A 13,510-nucleotide genomic window follows, 5' to 3' on the forward strand; every position below is an offset into this window, starting at 1 on the left:
GACACGACCCGATAATTAAACGGGTAGGGTTACGGTCAAGACTTTCAATTTGAAGATCACTCGAAGATGACCCGAAGATGGCCCGTTTAATTTTATATATATATATATATATATATATATATATATATATATATATATATATATATATATATATATATATATATATATATATATATATATATATATATTTCATATTTTTATAAATAGTTTCAATATTTTACATTTGTAGTGGGCAAAATTCAAGAATTAAAAGTAAAATTCAAACTTTGAAAGTGACTTACTTTTACTCATCACCTACTTATCTCTTTTGCTTCCTAACTCTTTAACTTTTTCCATTTTGCTTTATAAACTTAGTATTGTCTCCATCTCATATTATTGTCAAATTTTGACCGTTGAAGTCTTTATTCTTTAAATTTGACCTTCAATATTTTTATTTTTGATATATAACACTTCATGCAAAATATATGAATGTATTGTGTTTTAAATGTCGTTTTATTGTTATAAGTTTTATCAAGTAATTTATAACACAAATAAAACTGTTTAAGGTCAAAGTAGCAAAATAAAAACTTCAAAAGTAAAAAATGGATAATAAATATAGGACGGAGGGAGTATAATTTTTTTTTCCGTTCCACCTCCCAACTCCAGTATAATCTTTTACTTTTCAACCTATAAAATGTTTCAACCGGACATAACTCAACATATTTATAAATTATAAGGTTTAAACCTTAACCCGAAAACCGACACCAAATCGACACGAAAATAAACGGGTTGACACGACACGACATGATAATTAAATAAGTCGGATCAGGACCAAAAACTCTCAACCGGTTAAATATCTTGACACGGCACGAACCCGACACGACACAATACGTTTGTCACATCTAGGAAATAAAAATATCTTAAAAAACCCATTCATTTTCTTTCACAAACAAACGTTTTGTTTCTCACACTATTCATATCTCTCACTCTCTCTCTCTCTCTTATACATCTTCATGATCAGTTCGTTCACCAGAATACACCGCCATCGCCAACTTCATCTTGAACTCCTCTACCGATTGAAGATCTGAATGGAGATGATCCGTTGTTGATCGAGAATACAAAGTGCATCTGATCTCTACCGCTCTGTTTCTGTCTAAAGCACTTTACCTAGCCTTTTGAACGATCCCTTTGGTTCCTGATGCCTCGTTTGATGTTCATGCATCTTTCATAAATGAATCTCCATATCAACAACAAAAAAATCACAACCGACTCAACATCTTCAAATCGGACAGATCCATCATCTGCGATCCTCATCTCACCGTCGCTACCGGTGGCCTAGCGCGGTAAAGTGATTCTGACTCTTCAACGGTCATGAATTTTAGAAAAGATAAATCCCTAACTCTCGATACCGATCTCAATTTTCCTCCACCGGAAGTTGCTTGAACGGAGGTTTTTTCTTTTCTGCATTTCTTTGGTTTTTTGGATCAGATTTCACTTTTGTTTTTTCCAGCAGTACCAAATTAAGGTGACAATCTCTATGCTTGGATAGAGACCTAGCTCAATTATAATGCTAGAAAAGACTCTAGTGTGCTTCCTTTTGTTGGATCAGACTTGGTTTTAAGCCCGACACAGTGGAGTAGTCATGTTGTTGGTATAGGCTTATCCCTCTGCTTACTTCCCTTTTTAATAGATGTTTTGTTGTTACTAATTAAGAACAATTAGATCTAGATGTTTAGTAGTCATGATATTGAAGACACTACTGATTGCTCATAGATGTATCCAAATTGGTATTCTGATCATCATCGGTGTATTGATTTTTTACATAAATATGTTATGATCAATAACCTTCAGCACATCAGCATAATCAATAGCATTGTAGGAACTGAAATTAAAATTCACACCATGAAACCTAAAAACAATAAAATAATATAATAAAACAAACAGAACTGGATTAGAAGATTATAACCTGCAATTTGCATAATGCATACAAGGAGTTTTCTCCCCTTTTAATACTCGAACTACATATTCCATAATACTAGGCTTGTGAAGTGTAGGCTGACAATTCACAAGGACAATATCTCCATCTTGTAAAGGGCGATAGACGATTTTACCCTTGAATTCATAGTCAATGCTGTTTTTGGATTGTATAGATGTGCCTTTAGAAGAAGGTAACTTTCTAGATATAGAAATACGCATCTTTTTTGCTTTGAGGTAGTCTCACAGTTGACACCTGTTGACCCCACATTAGATTGAAATTCTTTATAAGATTATTTACAAAATTAATCATCATTGAATCCTATCAACACAGCTTATCATCATAATGAGTAGCTCCAAGATCAATATCAGAACCATTAATAATGGAATCTCTTAGTTTCACAACATTCCAAGGAGTCACTCTCTGAAAACAATTTAATCAAAAATGTTATCTTTAATGAAGATGTAATAAATATATTATGTATATAAGTAAAAATAAAATTACCTCGGGGTAAGTCAACCTTAGGGAAAAATAAGGAGGAAGACAAAATTGCAAAAATGGTCCCTGTGGTATGTCAAAACTAGCATGTTTGGGCCAAAACGGTTTTGGCTAGCATCAATGGTCCAAAAGTTTCATTTTCTTGCAAGTTTGGTCCAATTTGGTTTGAATTTTTTTGGAAAGACGATTTTGCCCTTATTATTTAATTTTTCATTTTTGTTTTATTACCAACAATTAAAAATAAAATAAAATACCCTCTCTCTCTCTCTCCCTCTCTCTCTCTCTATCTCTCACTCTCTCGTTTCTTGCTTACCACTGTCCAAAGAAGAAGAACGAGTGGTTGCCGCCGGCCTAGGCTGCCCTCCGCCTCCCTCCGGTCAGGTAGCACCACCCCAAAAACCCGATTCGATCGTTGCTACCCTCCCTTTGAACCTAGACAGATGCCAAGGAGAGAAAGGAGATCGAGATCTGAAGTTTGGGTTTCTTGACGATTAGGGTTTCTTGGCGGCTAGGGTTTTAAGATGGAGGGTTTCGCGACTGGAAATTGAGGGGATGACACCTCGGATCGATTTTCCTCGATTGTTAAGCCTCTGACGAGGTGGTTGTCATCGATCAAGGGGGTTATCGATCTGGGTTACATCTCCACACCACCGCCGGATCCTCTAGCTACAGACTGAACATATCTGAAGGCGACAAGCATGGTGATGGGGTGTAGCAGTGACGAAGGTGAGGGTGTAGTAGTGTTTCCAACACCATCTCATGTTTCCAACACCATCGGTGAAGCGAGAACGAAGCTCAAATGGTGAAGCCAAAACGACGATGACGTTTGTTCACGCTCAATAGGAAGGGTTCCACAAGAACTACGTTGAAATGGTGAAGTATGTGGCTCGATTTTACATCGTCTTCGCTTTCTCCGACAACGGCTTTAAGCTTCGAGATACAAACACAATGACGTTAGGGGTAGGTTTTCGGGAGACGCCTCTTTCCCTCTCTCTCAGATTTGCAAATTCTTTCTCCAGTGGGGTCATCATCAAAGATCCGGAACACCGTCTCCATTCGTCATCATTGGAAAATTGAGCCACGGTTGGAGGCAACGACCCTTGATCTGAATTCTAGCAATGAAATGGATGGCACAACAAAGTCGTCGTTGGAAAATGCTAGGGTTCCGGTAAGAGGTGGTGGTCCAACTAATGGTGGTGGTCTGACTGGCGGTGGTCGTCCGACTGTTGTGGTGGTCCGACAACTTTGAAGAGAGAGAGATGGTATTAGAGAGAGAGAGAGAGTGTGTGTGTGTGTGTATTTTATTTTGTTTTATTTTTAATTATTTTTAATTGTTGGTAATAAAACAAGAAAAATTAAATAATAAGGGCAAAATTGTCTTTCCAAAAAAATTTAAACCAAATTGGACCAAACTTGCAAGAAAATTAAACTTTTGGACCATTGATGCTAGCCAAAACCGTTTTGGCCCCAACATGCTAGTTTTGACATACCACAGGGACCAATTTTGCAATTTTGTCAAGGAGGAATACCGATTTCATTAACAACTAAATAAGGATCAGGTGAAATGACAGATCAATATGCATAATTGAATCTTTTACCCATCATCTTTTGGCAAAAGATTCCCTCTTTCTTCTCAAGCAATTGGCATATCCCAGAATTCACATTTTTCAGATTTGGATCTTCCACAAAAAAAAGATACAATTTTAGTCAATATATCAAAGAACCAAGGTACAAAGATAAAGAAAAAGACTCACTTGTAGCAGTCTTGCTGTCAATTAGAACATTTACAAACTGTTGTAGGTCCTGCCAACGATCAACAATCTTGGAACCTTCAAGTTTATTGATAGGAGCATTTCCTAATGATATATTTGATTGTAGCACCTTGCCTAGTAACACTGTTTGTGGATTCTCCATCACCTGTATTCCACCAATCATGCATTTAAATAAAACCCTCAATTTTTGAAATTGCTTGGAAGCGAAAAATAGCTTGAGCTTCTCAGCTATCTTTACGGGTTAAAAACATGTCTTCTTCCTACACCCAAGAGGCCATATTGTGGTAATTATTCAAGATGTGTAAATCAAATTCTACAAAATCTTAATAATATGCAGGTGTTCAAAGTTTCCTTTACACATCTCTCTTTTATTTTTATTTTCTTTATTCTTATGCTTCATTTCCATTCTAAAGTTATGGCTTAGGATTCCCCTAGAGAAGTCTTATGTTGATGATGATGTTGTCAATGGGGTTATTGATGGCATGGTGAGTTGTCTCACCTCAGTAAAAAGAAACAAGGGCAATTTTGTAATAAGAAGCATCATTATAGATTCTCTTTCTTATCTTTCTCACTAAATTATGATACTTCATCCTTTAGTTTTACTCAAAGTATGTTTTTATTTTTGCACCACATAGGAGTTTCAATTTATGTTGATGCAACCACAAAGTGCTCGGATGGTTGGAAATGGCTCAATTCTGGTTAACCAAATATGTAACATCCCAGAATATCAAGAGTAGAGTTGAAGAGCTAAAAGAGTAAATTAGGAAAGAGCGACTCGGAGAGTCCATGGGTGGACTCGGCGAGTAGAGTCGCGACTTGGTCGCGTGTCAAGTGGCCGACTCGGCGAGTCAGTAAGATAGACTCGGCGAGTAGGCGCTGAGTGGAGAAAACCCTAATTCTCGAGGTTGAGCCCTATATAAAGAACATAACATCCATTCCCCCAGCCTCTTTACTCATCCTCAAGTCCAGAAACCCTAACCTTCGTATGTGAGTGGATCAAGTTGCATTTGGGAGCTTGGAGAAGCAATTGTTGAGGAAATCTTGAAGGGTAGGAGGCTTGGAGCAAGGGGCTTTGCTTGGATACGAGTTCCATTGCAGTTGGGGCGTTCTTTTGAGGTAATATCTCGTCCTTGGGCTGTTACTCTTTAGATTCGTCATTATGGGGTTTGTGGGGAGCTTATCTTTTGGTGTTTTGGAGTTTAGAGGTTAGATATGAGGTTGCTACCTCAGATATGGAATGGAGAAGGGTTGGAATGCCTGAAAGTCCCTGTGTTTGAGTGTGTAGTGAAGCTATCATGTCCCAAACCCTAGCCCTAAAGTGTATAAGGCCTAGATCTCTTTGGATTCACGTAAAGTTTGCCACTTTATGTGATGGATGGGTTGTAGAAGTATAGATCTATGTTTTGGATAAATTGCATGGCCTGGAATGCTTTTGTATGGATTCAGACCGGTGGTACTCGGCGAGTCACGTGGGTGAACTCGACGAGTTGCTTGAAGATAGGATGGAACTCGACGAGTTGGATGAAGATGGCCTGGAACTCGGCAAGTTGTATGAACAACTCGGCGAGTAGATGGTTGTTTGGACTGGAGTTGGGTTGAGGCGGGTCCTGGTTTGTGCTGTAGGCCAAGATACCCAGGGCGGACCGGTTGTTCCGAAGGCCCAGCGAGCGGTCCGGATAGGCTGTAGGCCCCAAGAGGGCGGACCAGACGTGCCGAGGCTCGGAGAGTGGACCAGGCCGACTGAAGGCCCGGTATGGGCGGACCAGTCATACTGTAGACTCAGAGAGTGGACCAGGTGGATTGAAGGCCCGGTGCGAGCGGACCAATCACACTGCAGACTCGATGTATGTGGTTAGATTCGGAGAGTGGACCAGGTGGATTGAAGGCCCGGTGCGGGCGGACCAATCACACTGTAGACTCGAGGTTTATGGTTAGACTCAGAGAGTGGACCAGGTGGACTGTAGGCCGGTGCGACGGACCAGTCACACAGTAGACCCGAAGTGCATGGCTGTTCTGTGATCGGATATGTTATGGCATGTTATGTGTGTATGGTATATGTGGTTGGTATTTTGGGGATATCTCATTAAGCTTTCGGGCTTACAGTTGTGTTTTTATGTTTTCAGGTTCTTCAGGAGACCGTGGCAAGGCGAAGGCATGATCGTACCGCTCCTCATGATTTTGTAGTAATGTGATTCTGGGAATACGTTAAATGCTTTGTATTGAAAACCTTTTTGTAAAGATTTAATGGAATCGAGTTGTTTTTGAAAAATTTAAAAATGGTTGTATTTTTTGGTTGTTACAAGTTGGTATCAGAGCCTTGGTTTGAGTGAATTGGAGAAACACTCGTGTGACTCCTGTCTCAAATCGAGGAGAGTTTTCAAAAGAGAGATTAAAATGGTTTTCAAAATTAGTAAAGGAGGACGCAGAGGTACGATCAGCCGGAGCCAGTAAGTAACCCCAAAATACCATGCGTGTTATTTGTCTTTGAGCTTTGATAGAATAGCATGCTAGTGATAGGCTAGGGATCTTCAGGATTTCATGATAATGTTGACTGATTTGTGATGCCTGTAACCTAGGGTTTCCTTATGGGAGATTTTCAGTGTTCCTCTAGTGGTGAGGGTTGAGTGTTGTTATGTATGTTTCTCTAGGGTGTTGTGGTAGTACTTCATACAAATATGGGTAGGTGTGGAAGGTAGTATGGGCCCGTACTACTGAAAGCACAGGACCCCATACGCGTATCAGGGAAATCATTATCTCTAGGGTTGGGTTGAGAGAGTTGGATCCCAGGATAGTGGGAAGAGTCTGAGATTTTGTGTGGTGTTTTTCAGTATGGAGATTCTGAGGCATGATGAGAGTGGATCCGGATCAGGATCGAGAGCAGGAGAGGGAGTTTTGGGCGGGTCAGTACCGCCCGAGGTTATCGGTCAGATGAGCATGTGCGAGTTGGATGCGAGGATTCGTGAGATCCTGCGTGATGAGATTGCTGAGTTGTTCCGGGTTGAGTTGCCGGAGCTGTTTGGGTCGATCAAGACCGCCATGGTCGAGTATTTTGATGAGCGCTATGTGGCTCTCACAGAGACGGCTGCCACGGCGGCTATAGCAGCTGTAGCAGCGGCAGGGGGAGGAGCTGGTCAGGGCGTTCAGCATCAAGACTTCGACAATACGAAACCTCCCACCTTTGATGGAGTTCAGGACTCGATTGTTGCTATGAGATGGTTATCGGACATGGAGGGGTGTTTCTTCACATGTTCATGCGTTGCTGATCAGAGGGTGAGGTGTGCTCTGAACCTGTTGAGGCTCGAGGTGAAGGATTGGTGGAGATTGACCACGGGGTCATATTCAGATGCGCAGAGGGCTGCGGTTTCATGGGATCAGTTCAGGGAGATGTTCAACACTCGTTATGTTCCGCATGTTGAGAGGGAGAGATTGGCTCAGGAGTTCCTTGAGCTGAAGCAGGGTTCGGAGTCGGTGACTGAGATCACCAGGATGTTCACTGAGAGGGCGATATTTTGCCTAGAGTTCGCTTCAGAGCAGGCTCAGATGTCTTGATATCTGAGCATGCTCAAGAGGGACATCAGACAGTTTGTGTCTGCGCAGAGGTGCGAGACCTTATTGGAGTTGCAGGAGGCCGCTAGGCGGCGTGAGTTAGAGATTGAGTTGCAGTTGCGTGAGCTGAGACAGGCTCCGGTGCAGTCGCAGCCGGCGCCGAAACGGTCCAAGACCGTTGATGTTAGAGTGGGGGATCTGAGCAGCCACACTTTTGGGAAGTGTGGGAGGGGTCACACCGGAGTTTGTAGGTCCGGTGGTGCATGCCGCAAGTGCGGAAAGGAGGGGCACTATGCGAGGGATTGTCGGCAGTCGACGCCGGTTTGGGATTTGAGGATTTGTTATCATTGTCATCAGATTGGACATTTGAGGGTCAACTATCCATAGCTTGCTGCAGGAACGGTGCAAGCTCCAGCACCGGCCACTTTGAGGATCACGGGTGGAGGTCAGGGTGGAGCAGAGCCCCCAAGGGCTCAGGGTCGTGCTTATTAGCTTGCGGCAGAGGAGGTCAGAGCAGTGCCGGATGCAGCTGCGGGTATGTTTTTTTCTTGATATCTTGTTATCTTGTGATTATTGTGGTGTTTTGTTTATGTGCTGGTATCTTTGTGTGGTTTTCGATGCAGTATTCGTCGTTTTGAGAGTTTTGGGTTGGTTATGGGTTGTTGTTTTGGGAACTTCGTTGGTTATCATCCATGAGGGTTATTAGTGGAAACCTAGCATTGGGTTGAAGGCCGGGTAGCATCTGCTTTCTGAGAAGTGGTTAGATGCAGGTTGAATTTCTTTCGAGCGGGTTATCAGTGTTTATGTGGGATCTTGTTAAGGTTGTTTATGCTTGTGGGAATCAGTCTGCGTGTAAGTGTTGGTTTTGTGCAGAGTTGTTCTGGGTGGTCGGTGTTGGTGACCGGTGGTTGTTGATCAGTGCTACAAGTGAGGGAGAATTGGAAAATTCTCCGGGAGATCGATGAGTATTTGAGGGTGCTTAGCTGTTGGGATTCAGCAGTGGTTCTATCAGTCAAGAGTATAGGCTGGTACGAGTAAGTGGCAGGCATGCGGGGCGGGGTACAGACCTAGGCTATTCGATTGTGGAGGGCCTGGGAGCAGGCCAGGATCGAGCATGTGCGATTGAGACAGAGTTCGCAACCCTTAAAGGGCTAGAACAGTATGCATGGGAGGATTTCCGGGAGAGATAGCTCGGAATGATGAATGTTAGTTGGGCGGTCCGGATAGACTGAAGGCCGGTGGGTGTACCAGTCAAGCCGAAGGCTCGAGTCGGAGAACGGTCCAGCTAAACTGAAGGAACTGAGAGCGGTCCAGATTGGCTGAAGGTTCTGAGGGTGGTCCAGATTGGCTGAAGGCCTAGTGAGGCGGTCCAGTCATGCTGAAGACTCTGCAGGTTTTGTTGGATCGGTTCGAGGGTATGAATTAAGTTTGTTGCGAAGTGTTAGCATTAGAAGGTCTGGCCCCGGGTATTGATCTTGAGTAGTTGAGATAGTGCACGGGCTTGAGAGTCCCTGTGATTAGAGTCAGAGTATGTGTGTTGGATGGATAGCGGATATGCTATAAAAGGGTGGTGTAGCATTGGGCAAGCACCGTGGCACTTGTCGGAGTGGCAGTGTGGCCAAGTGGATTCCTTGGTAAAGGAAGAGAGAGAGGTATGTAACTCCGAGAGGGAGTGCAAGTTCACGGAAGTGAAAGCGGCATAGCAGAGTTATGATTAGAGCAATTCGAGTATGGTTATTGAGCAGCGTGTTTGCGGCAGTGGAATAGAAGCACATCTGGTTTGGGATGTCTGCTGAGGTCGCGGAGGGAATTCCGCAGGTGTAGAGCCAAGAGGCTCGGAAGGGATGCAGGGAGAGAGTCTTGGGCTCTCAGTGTGATTCTGATCAGGGAATTGGGTATGTATTAGTGGTTCATCCTGGGGGATGTTTGAGGATATCATCAGTGTATCGGGTTTTCCCAACCTGAGGGTGCTAGAGCTAGTTCAGCAGGTGTATGTGATTGCAAGAGGAGAACTCATGGGAGTTGCTCTGATATTGAAGAATGGGTCTTTCCTTCAGCATGGAATGGGTAGAGTGGGATTCGGATCGGGGATCCGATGGTTCATGGTTTTCTAGCTCATATGGGTCGAGTAATGGTTGTGATTTGGTGCAGTGATGCATCTTGGGTATTTCTCGATTGTTGAGTGTGATTATCAGAGGGTACAGCCGGTGCCCGGTTTGAGACGGTGGTCAGGACACCGCAAGGAAAGAGGAAATGAGTTCGAGTTTTGATGGTTATGCCTTGAGGAACCTGGTCCGGTTAGGGCCAAGTGGCGCGTCGTGGGAGTATTTTGGAACTGAGTTGCCGCAGGCTTCGAGGACGAAGCCTAATGTAAGTGGGGGAGAATTGTAACATCCCGGAATATCAAGAGTAGAGTTGAAGGGCTAAAAGAGTAAATTGGGAAAAAGCGACTCAGCGAGTCCATGGGTGGACTCGGCGAGTAGAGTCACGACTTGGTCGCGTGTCAAGTGGCCGACTCGGCGAGTCAGTAAGATAGACTCGGCGAGTAGGCGCTGAGTGGAGCAAAGCCTAATTCTCGAGGTTAAGCCCTATATAAAGAACATAACATCCATTCCCCAGCCTCTTTACTCATCCTCATGTCCAGAAACCCTAACCTTCATATGTGAGTGGATCAAGTTGCATTTGGGAGCTTGGAGAAGCAATTGTTGAGGAAATCTTGAAGGGTAGGAGGCTTGGAGCAAGGGGCTTTGCTTGGATTCGAGTTCCATTGCAGTTGGGGCGTTCTTTTGAGGTAATATCTCATCCTTGGGCTGTTACTCTTTGGATTCATCATTATGGGGTTTGTGGGGAGCTTATCTTTTGGTGTTTTGGAGTTTAGAGGTTAGATCTGAGGTTGCTACCTCAGATATGGAATGGAGAAGGGTTGGAATGCCTGAAAGTCCCTGTGTTTGAGTGTGTAGTGATGCTATCATGTGCCAAACCCTAGCCCTAAAGTGTATAAGGCCTAGATCTCTTTGAATTCACGTAAAGTTTGCCACTTTACGTGATGGATGGGTTGTAGGAGGCTAGATATATGTTTTGGATAAATTGCATGGCCTGGAATGCTTTTGTATGGATTCAGACCGGTGGTACTCGGCGAGTCACATGGGTGAACTCGACGAGTTGCTTGAAGATAGGATGGAACTCGACGAGTTGGAAGAACAACTCGGCGAGTTGGATGAAGATGGCCTGGAACTCGGCGAGTTGTATGAACAACTCGGCGAGTAGGTTGAAGATAGCCTTAGACTCGGCGAGTCTGTTCTTGGACTCGGCGAGTCTTGTCGAAGAGTCCCAATATTTTCTGGTTGAGTCGAGAATCGGCGAGTCAATGGATGACTCGATGAGTTGTGGGCGAGTGGACTCAGAGTTGTTGGACTCAACGAGTCTCGGGGTGACATGGCGAGTTAGGTCGCGGATTGAGGGAAGTTCTGAGTATGGGGACTCGGCGAGTCATCGGGTTGACTCGGCGAGTAGAGTCGGTCAGGGGTTGACTTTGACCTTGTCTTTGACCAAGGGTTGACCAGTGGATTCCAGGGGCATTTTGGTAATTATTGATTATTGTTTTGAGTTCAGTGCCTTGGTGGTTGTCCAGTGGTGGAGATCTTATCAGTGGTCGGAGCAGCTTGGGTTATCTGTTCAGTCGGCAGTATCGAGGTGAGTTATCCTCACTATATCAACAGGGTTTAAGGCACCAAGGCCGACCCTTATCGGATTGAGATCCGGGTAGTTGTTGTTATGTTATTTCTTTGATATGTTTGCATCCTGAGAGCTAGGATGGTATATGTTAGAGACCTGGTTGAGATTGGTATCCTGAGAGATAGGGTGATGCTATGCTAGTGACCTGTTAGGTCGGTATCCTGGTTAGGATGATGATATGTTATGTGATCTGTTTGATCTGCTTGTTGACTGTGAATTGCTATATGATTGTATGTATATGTGCACATGGTTGTTTGGACTGGAGTTGGGTTGAGGCGGGTCCTGCTTTGTGCTGTAGGCCAAGATACCCAGGGCGGACCGGTTGTTCCGAAGGCCCAGCGAGCGGTCCGGATAGGCTGTAGGCCCCAAGAGGGCGGACCAGACGTGCCGAGGCTCGGAGAGTGGACCAGGCCGACTGAAGGCCCGGTGTGGGCGGACCAGTCATACTGTAGACTCAGAGAGTGGATCAGGTGGATGGAAGGCCCGGTGCGGGCGGACCAATCACGCTGTAGACTCGAGGTTTATGGCTAGACTCAGAGAGTGGACCAGGTGGACTGTAGGCCGGTGCGGCGGACCAGTCACACAGTAGACCCGAAGTGCATGACTGTTCTGTGATCGGATATGTTATGGAATTTTATGCATGTAAGGTATATGTGGTTGGTATTTTGGGGATATCTCACTAAGCTTTCGCGCTTATAGTTGTGGTTTTATGTTTTCAGGTTCTTCAGGAGACCATGCCAAGGCGAAGGCGTGATCGTACCGCTCCTCGTGATTTTGTAGTAATGTGATTCTGGGAATACGTTAAATGCTTTGTATTGAAAACCTTTTTGTAAAGATTTAATGGAATCGAGTTGTTTTTGAAAAATTTTAAAATTGGTTGTATTTTTCGGTTGTTACAAAATTAAGTTAAATTACGCCACCACGGCAAAACGAAGTCAAGTTCTATCCTACGTGACATATAAAAATCCCCGTTAAGAAGCAGGTAAATGAATATATTTAAATAAACTTACCAACCTTAATGTAAAAAAGTATATTCTTAATTTAATTAGTACTTAATTTAAAAAGGAAGGTTGATGTTGTGACTTCAAAAAGAGAAGGAATATGGGGTTTTATGCGAAAAATTCCTAATATTTTTGGAATTTTTTTTGATAAAGTCCCAAAAAAAATTTGAACAGAAAAGTCCCATTATTTTGAGAAAATCACATAATCTGTCATTTGCTATTCAAATATAAAAAATGAATGAAGTTCTAGTTTCTGTTCATTTCCAAGAATAAATATTTGCACACTAATTGTTTGATCAAATGCCTAAGAGGGATTTATATATGTGATTCACATGTGATTCACTTGTGAATCACATGAGATTTACTTGTAATTCACATATTAATCACATGTAATTCACATGTAAATCACAAGTGAATCACATATGAATTACATGTGATTTACATGTAAATCACATCTAACTTGTCACACCCCCAAACCGAGTTGGCGGAAACATTCGGGGCGGAGGACATCATGTACAGTATCACAACAATGCATAATAGTAAACAAGCAACAAAATCTGTTGCATTAATATTATAATTTAATTCAAGTGTGTTCTGTATAAATTTAAGACACCAAAAATGAATGATCAAAATAAAGACGAGTCTTGAAAGCTCCGTCTTCTCAAAACCTGGCATCCGTACCTGTTTACTAATGACCTGGGATTACAAGTTCTTTTGAAACAGAGAATCGACATTTAAGCTGGTGAGTTCATAAGAATTTAGTGTCAATGTTGTAAGTTTGAAAAAGATGTTTGTAAATGATTTGTATATGTTTGTATATGTTGTAAATGTTTGTTATACCTAAAAAATCATATATTTTCTACTAAAAAGTAGCCTTCTACCAAGGCCCAAATGTCCTGCATGTTGTTTGTTTGTAAAAGTGTGTATTTTCCCAAATGTGACTATCATTACCAAAAATATAGTTTTACATTATCGTTTATGTGAGAAGATCACAATGTGAATGC

The 13,510-nt window shown here is 42.9% G+C and overlaps 2 long non-coding RNA genes across 5 annotated transcripts; one reads left to right on the forward strand and one right to left on the reverse strand.

The window, feature by feature from the left end:
- Positions 1 to 940: 940 nt before the first annotated feature.
- Positions 941 to 13,173, forward strand: LOC128126420 (uncharacterized). 4 transcript variants are annotated; one of them, XR_008224296.1, is made up of 3 exons: positions 941 to 1,630; positions 6,348 to 12,152; positions 12,225 to 13,173. It is a non-coding gene; the product is annotated as an uncharacterized LOC128126420 (long non-coding RNA). The 4 variants fall into 4 exon arrangements; XR_008224297.1 differs by having other exon boundaries at positions 6,348 to 12,147; XR_008224298.1 differs by having other exon boundaries at positions 6,348 to 8,305.
- LOC122198239 (uncharacterized) lies at positions 1,493 to 2,138 on the reverse strand. Its single transcript, XR_006192269.2, has 2 exons — positions 1,946 to 2,138; positions 1,493 to 1,861 (listed from the first exon to the last, which is right to left on the reverse strand). It is a non-coding gene; the product is annotated as an uncharacterized LOC122198239 (long non-coding RNA).
- Positions 13,174 to 13,510: the final 337 nt, after the last annotated feature.

Source organism: Lactuca sativa, chromosome 5 (genome assembly GCF_002870075.4).
Source record: "Lactuca sativa cultivar Salinas chromosome 5, Lsat_Salinas_v11, whole genome shotgun sequence".
NCBI classification, from domain to species: domain Eukaryota; kingdom Viridiplantae; phylum Streptophyta; class Magnoliopsida; order Asterales; family Asteraceae; genus Lactuca; species Lactuca sativa.